Here is a 7618-nt window from a genome sequence, read left to right as displayed (position 1 = left end):
GTTGGGGCCAGGGCTCATTCTGCTGCTAGATTTTTCTCCTCCTTATCCGAGCCTTGAAAGCGCTCTTTCCTAGCATATGAGATTCCTCCACTCTCTGTGTCCATGAAAATGTGCAATGAAGTTGAAGCAGGAAAAAAGTAGATGAAAGGAGATGCCTCCCCATATTATTATAAGGGGCTGAGAAAGAAGGGCTAACAGCATATCCTAATCTTATTCGTCTTCTTTTCTATTTTGTCTACGTCTGTATATTAGTAATTTCTGTCTTGAATACAAAAGAGTCTCACTTTTATAGTGAGCCATCATTATAGGATCTCCAAATTAGTTTGACTTTAGTTAATCTGATGCACAACCATGCCATGATTGTGCGCAATGCCTCATTCATTAATTTGGTAATCATTTTTCAAATCTTTCTTTTGCGAACGATGTACAAAAAAATCATCACAACTAAAGAAAAATAAGGCCTACCTGAAGGACTTCATGAAGTTAAAGCAGCCCATGTGATCAAAAGTTCTGAAAGTGCTTGCAGTTGTGTTGTGTCATCTTCACCTCCTTACTAGTTTCCTTCCTAATTACGCTCTTAACAAAATAAACAAAAACTAACTAATTACTTTTAGAGCTAATTTAGTTTTAATAGTAAGGCATATATTTAATCACAGGAAGGCTAATCTAGTCAAGCTGAGTACAGAAAGTTTTGCTTGAACCATACCAGATCTGATCAATTCAACACCAAATGTGATGATAGATAAATAAACATTACATCAACTATATAGATTTTAAAATTTTAGGTTCCAATCTCCACAATATTAATCAAATGTCTCAGAGACATATATTCCAGTAATCACTAATTGACTTTATGTTTGGGAAACAAAAGTGACCAGATCAATTTTTCTTTTTTGATCCATGGACTAATCTGTCATGCAGAATCCTTTGCCCCATGTACCTGCACCACATGCACAATAAAAGAAACCAAAATGCAGGTTTAAGCAGCACTTAGTAGAAGATTTTCGTGAAGATTACGTATATATGATATGTTTTCCAAGTATACTTGCCTTCCAAGCATCATGACAGTAGCTTGAGGATTAGCACCCGGGGTGTGATAAAACGTTCAACCATCAATAACCATCTGAGAATCAATACCAAGAACTCTATATCCTTTATCAACAAGCCCTCCCAACTTGACACCCTTCCATGATAGTGCCACGTGTCACTGCACTATTTTTGAAAAAGAATCGTAGTATAGCCGGTGCGGCTATTCTAAAAGGTCTATCTATACTATTTAATAAATAAATTAAAAAAAGAAAAAAGGACCCTCCAAGTTTCATTAGTTTGTACTTTATAGATATTAATTTGCTAGCTTAATCGTATCCATAGTAGATATTAATCGGCTACTATATAATATTTTAGTATAATTTTTATAACATATATATTCTTATTCAATAATATGTGAGAATTATTTGTATAATACGTGAACTTTGTGTGTCTTACTGAAAACTTTGTAAAAAATATGTGTATTAAGCATTAGAAATACATACGTACATGTACAATACGACTATTGTACGTTTACTTTTTAAAAAATGGTAGACGTGTATAGAATACGATTGTATTATTGAAAAATTTGTACGTGTGTGTATATATATAGGCTTTTTATCACAAAACATCCATGACGTTTGCGAAACTATCAGATTGCATCCTTAAAGTTTTTTTGTATCACTCATGGTCCCTAAGGTTAATATAGGTGCTCTTAAATAGTCACTTTGTCAAAAAAACTGTTAAATTCAGGGATATAATCGTTAAATCAATCCAAAATTATAAAATATATATATTTTTTAATTTCCTTCCCTTCTCTCTTTCTTTCTTTCTTCTTATTCTTTCTCTCTTTCTTTTCTTCGTTCTTTGAGAATATCTTTTGTTAACAAAACGACTTGAAAATTTCTTTCCAACTCTATTATGCTGTCCCTGAATTTCATTATAGGCAAGCACCGACTGTTCTGACCTTTTCTTTGGTCTCGGAGAGATTAATAATTCATAGCAGCAAAAGTAGCAGCCATTAGTGTACAAGGAGGAAGGGAAGGAGATGCAGCCTTCTACCTCCAAACCCAACTTTATATCATTCTGCATTAGTATCTAACGATTTTTCCTTCCAAATTTAGAATTTAAACAGATTACAATGAAAATAAATTGGACCTCATGTTTTCCAGTGGAGACCTTGACATGCTCATGATACAAACTGGGCCACGGCACCTCCCATATTTGCCAAATCCAACATCTTACCTCTGCATCAAGGACTGCAAGCAAAAAGAAAAAACACATTTGCAATCAAAACATGTACATGTATCCTTAAATTTAAAGTTCCATCTAGTCAAATCGAAAATGTATTGAATGAAATGCATTAAGAATGGCCCAAAAAGGTAGCTAGCGAAAGCATTTCGTTCAAATCCAAGTTGCATCAAGAAACATAATACAGATTCATGTTATACCTGTCTCTGGCCAAGGTAAATGAAAGAGAAAAAGAACAAGGAACATATACTTTTGAATTTCTAGCTGGAATAATTAGCTTATACTTGTTCTGCTAGATTCACCCAAGGAAACCACAAGAAATAATCTCACTGGTTGAAGCCTCCAAATTCCTTATAATTTTGGATTGATTTGACGATTATGTCCCTGGATTTAACAGATTTTTTGACAGAGGGACTATTTAAGAGCACCAATATTAACGTTAGGAACCATAAGTGATACAAAAAAACTTTAAGGATGCAATATGATAGTTTCGTAAACGTCAGGGACGTTTTGTGATAAAAAGCCACATATATATATAAGACTATAGCCATTGTTGGGCTATGGGGAAATTTAATTAAGACATCCAAACAAAAATAAGTAAAGAAACTAATATTATATTTTAAAAAAAATTTAAAAAAATAACATAAACACTTCTCTTCGTCGGCACAGGTCTATGCCGAGTTTAGCCGCTCGGCTGTACTATTTTTATATATCTGTACTATAAAAAAAGGAGGACCACCAAGCATTAGGCACCACGTGTCGGGAGAGGTCTTTTTAAAAAAAAAATAAATATAAACTTTGGGTGTTTAGGTTAATTAATTTTTTAAAATTTTATTTTTAGTAATTAAATAATATATTTGCCTGATTGAATTAGTTAAATTAGTAATTATATTTTAATTATTATTTATTTACTGAATAATTAGTATTAAATATTATAATTAACTTCATGAATTATATTACTTAGTAAATAGTCATTCAATTTTTCTTTTTCTTTGTTTCCTTTTAAGAGTGTATATAAGATAGCACTGAAAATAGCCAATACTATCCAAAATCCAAACATGACAGACAAGAACAAATGCGTAATTTTAAAAAAAAAGACTCACACATGAACAACTTGCAGCACTAGAAACTTGCAGCCTACACCAAACACAAATTCAGAAAAACAAGGAAAAATGAGATAAAAATTAAAATAAACTAAAAAACACAAATGAACAGTAAGAAAAGAGAACTAGCCAACAAAACCCAAACAAAAGGTTAAAAAATAAAGTTAGAAGCACAAAAAAAGAACAATGCATACACACCATGAGAACTTAACCAACAACCTGCAAATGTCTACTTAAAACAAAAACAAGAAGAATACAACTACACAAAACTGAGTGTAGAAGAACCTTATTAGAAAACTTAAAAAATAAACTGAAACAAGACAACAACGAAAATCACCATGCTAAAACGAAAGCAAAACAACAAGTAACCATAAAAAGAAACAAAAACATACTAAAACCAAGCTGCAGAAAAAACAAAGAAAACTAAAGACACAAAACCCACAAATCCACAAAACAAGAAAAATAAACACAATGATACAACAAAAGGAAAACAAAAGTAACAAAGAAAACACCAAGATGATCGTTCTAAATGTAACAACATAACATGGCCAACAAGGCAGAACTTATCTGGTGTTGTAGTAACCATCAAACCACAAGAAACTACTCCAAACTTATCTGTTAACGTTGAAAACACTTAATAAACCCTTAGTAACTGCTCCCAACTTTGGAACTGCCAAGGCTTGTATAGGGGCAAAAACCATGCAACAGAAAGGGAGGCTCCGAAAAGGAGGCCACAACAAAGCAACTCTAACAGTAAAATATGAAGAAATGTGCAGAACAAAATCCCATACCACTAATGGAAGTGGAACAATTAGATGACGTATGATCATCGACAATCACAAGCAACAAAAATATCGTACGTAAAGAACATTCATGCGAAAATAAAACTTTTAGATGTTATGCTGCCCAAACAAGGACTTAGGGGGGACCAATAATATCCTCTTATGAAACTGTGAAACAAGAGCAAGAAATAAGAAACACAATTGTGAAATCAAAACCAAATGAAAAAGAATAATACGTTAATGGTCAATGACCAAAGCAAACATGATAGAGTGGTCGCAGACAATTTCTCCTCAATTTTCCATCAAAGACAATTCCCACGGGAGCCACCACACATAGCTATCATGGCGGTCCGACTGTGCCAGAGACGGAGAAACATAGAAAACAGAGAATAAGAGAAACAAAGAAACTAAAAAATTGAAACAGCACTGTCACTCATATTGTTAATATTACTGAATAAATGGCCTAGGCGGGCGCTAGGCGGGCGCTAGGCGGAGGCTAGGCGGGCTAGGCAGTCTAGGCGGTTGCTAGGCAGGCGCTAGGCGGTCTAGGCGGTCGCTAGGCGGTCGTTAGGCGGGCTAGGCGGTCGCTAGGCGGGCTAGGCGGTCGCTAGGCGGGCTAGGCGGGCTAGGGAGTCTAGGCGGTTGCTAGGCGGCCTAGAAAAAAAAAAGCCATTTTGGAATCTCCAAGGTCAGGGACGAGATGACGATGGTGCTTTGAGCGAGAGAGAGAGAGAGAGAGAGAGAGAGAGAGAGAGAGAGAGAGAGAGAGAGATGAGGATTGAAGAAGAGAGGTCGCCGGTTATGTCTGAGCGAGAGAAAGGGGCTAGAAGACGGCTCGCGTTAGGGTTAGAGTTTGAGAAGGAAAATTGCATTTATATGCACATAACTATTCAAATACCTGCGTTTTTCCTCTTATATATGTGGTAGGTGTTAGAAATCAATTTATTATGAGTGCTGCTATTTCCACCCACCGGTCCTATTTTCCCACCCACCTTATCTTTAAACTTTTAAAGACAAATTTAACCCTATTGTAAAATGACTTAAAAGGACTTAAGGAAAAAGAAAGAGAAAATAAATAATAATAAAAATACGTAGACTTCTCAAGTTCTCACGTAACCCTATCGTTTGACAGAAAGAAAAAAACACAAGAATACGACTCCTTGCTCATGAGAAGGTGAAGAAGGCTTTTCAGTGCTCAGAACTCAATTCTAAAATAATTTTCTTCTCTTTTCTATTTATTCAATCAAATTGTTTATGAAGAAGAAAACAACAAGAGAATGGATGTTGAAGAGAACGATTTTGGCGAAAAGGTAAGGTAATCCAATTTGAACAGAATTTCTAAGATCTTTAGGATTACTTAAAGCATTGGGAGATGAGTATTTCTTGGACTCTGATTTTTTTTCTTAAACAAATTAAAAATCTGAAAACTTGGGGATGAATCAACAATTCTACAATTGGGCTATATTGATTACACAAAGAACGTTCCTCACAAAACCAGTTTGGTTGAGGATTTTTTAAGGCATGAGAAGGTGAAGAAGGCTTTGGGGGTTAATGGGTCGTTGGTTTTTGAGGAATGCAGTGATTTGGTGGGGGATATTTTGCATGAAGATGTGATGAGCAGGTTTTGGTTTCAAGGGTTTTTCAACGGACCAGAAAGGGTAAAGAGGTTGCTGGGTATGTTCACAAAATCCATATTTACAAAAATAAAAATAAAAATTGCATCAAAAAACAGTTTTAGTTTGTATAGAAAACATGAGAGACAGAGACAGAGATGGAGTGTGAGAGATGGAAAATAAGATACAGCAAAAATGAAAGAGAGATGTGTGGGCCGTGAGAGAGAGAGAAGACATGAGCAGAGAGAATAAAGGAGAGAGGAAATGAAGTAATAATTAAAAGGGTATTTTAGGAGTATTGGTGGGTGGAAAAATAGGATTGTATTTTTTAAAATTTATATGGTGGGTGGGAAGATAAGGTGGGTGGGAAAATAGGACAGGTGGGTGGAAATAGCAGCACTCTTTATTATATACGGATGTATTTTTCTAGGATCCTTTTATAGAAAATTTATTTGTAGAAAACATTTATGGTGATAAATAAAAAGAAAATATTAATGTAAGAGATGTGATAATATAATTATTGGAAATTCGTTCAAGTCGATTGCCATCAACTGCAGCCTAGGGTTGCCACGATCAACTTCCACAGGGTTTGGTTTTCATTTCCATTTGGCCATCTAACGGTTCTAGTCCATTGCCATCTAGTGAGCTCAAGGCAACAATAGGGGATGCTTACCCCCAACCTAGGAAATGGGTGTTACCACACGATGCGCTAACCATCTCAGGCAACACCTACCACCAACAGCAATAAGGCCATGACAAATACTTTATTCAAACCATCTAATAGTGCAAATGCCAGTTTTGAATACCAAAATCCCATATTTAAGTTTCATTGGAGAAGGCTATCGTATCAAGTTGGAAGAATCAAGAGGCAGTATGGTATAGCTAGAAGACAAATGGAAGTGGGGCAGAGTTCAAACTCTGTATCATCAGCCAAATGCAAAGAGGTTGCTGTTTCCTATGAAAAGGGCAAGGGGCATGAAAGCACTGCTCAAAATGGCCAAGACAGGAAACAAAGTGAAGATCAATTATGCAGCAACCATCAAGAGCCCGTCATGGAAAATTATAGGTATTGGTTTGTACCAAACCATTGGCATGGGGTGTAAACCTTCCAGCTCATCTGGTCATTATTAAGGCAAGGCAAAATTTGTGCGGTATCTTTTTCATTTGGTTCCTATATTTACAAAGAATGGAAGTCAACATCAAAACCATAACTCTGCCCTCCATACTGCACATCAAGGTACTCTTTTGGAGATGAGGATGGGGGCCAGAATTTGTAAGATTTTAGGTATGTCTGATGTGGGGGGTGAAGGCATGTCCTTTTTCTTCAGAGAATAGTAAACATCAGCTATAAGAAGCCAAATAATATCAGGGTCGATAGATGCAAGACCTTGAAGGGCATTTACAGATGCATCACGGAGACCTTGAAGGGCTTTAAATATATTTTCACATTGCACCAACAATAAAAATATAGATTTCTCTGTAGGCCTATTTTTTGAGGTACCCTTTGTGAAAATCCCACATTAAAAATCCACACTCCTATAAAGGTGTTTATAAACAAAGCACTATGATGGTTAGGTAAGTGTGGTCAACATTGGAGAGTTGGGCCAATTGGCTTGGCTATAGACTTGGTTTGGAAAATCAGGGAGAAAAAATTTAAAATACAAAAAGGCACCCATTAGACATTTAAAGAGTATAGGTGCGTGGCTATACTATTTATTTTATTTAAAGGACCCACATAGCGCCTAGGAGGCCCAATTTATTTATTTATTTTTTTAAAGCGTATAGCCGAACGGCTATACTCTACAAATAGAATATTTTAAAGGTACAACCGCGCGGCTATACT

Source organism: Prunus avium, chromosome 8 (assembly GCF_965620075.1).
Source record: "Prunus avium chromosome 8, drPruAviu1.hap1.1, whole genome shotgun sequence".
Taxonomy (NCBI): Eukaryota; Viridiplantae; Streptophyta; class Magnoliopsida; order Rosales; family Rosaceae; genus Prunus; species Prunus avium.
Note: the sequence above shows the minus strand (reverse complement) of the source record.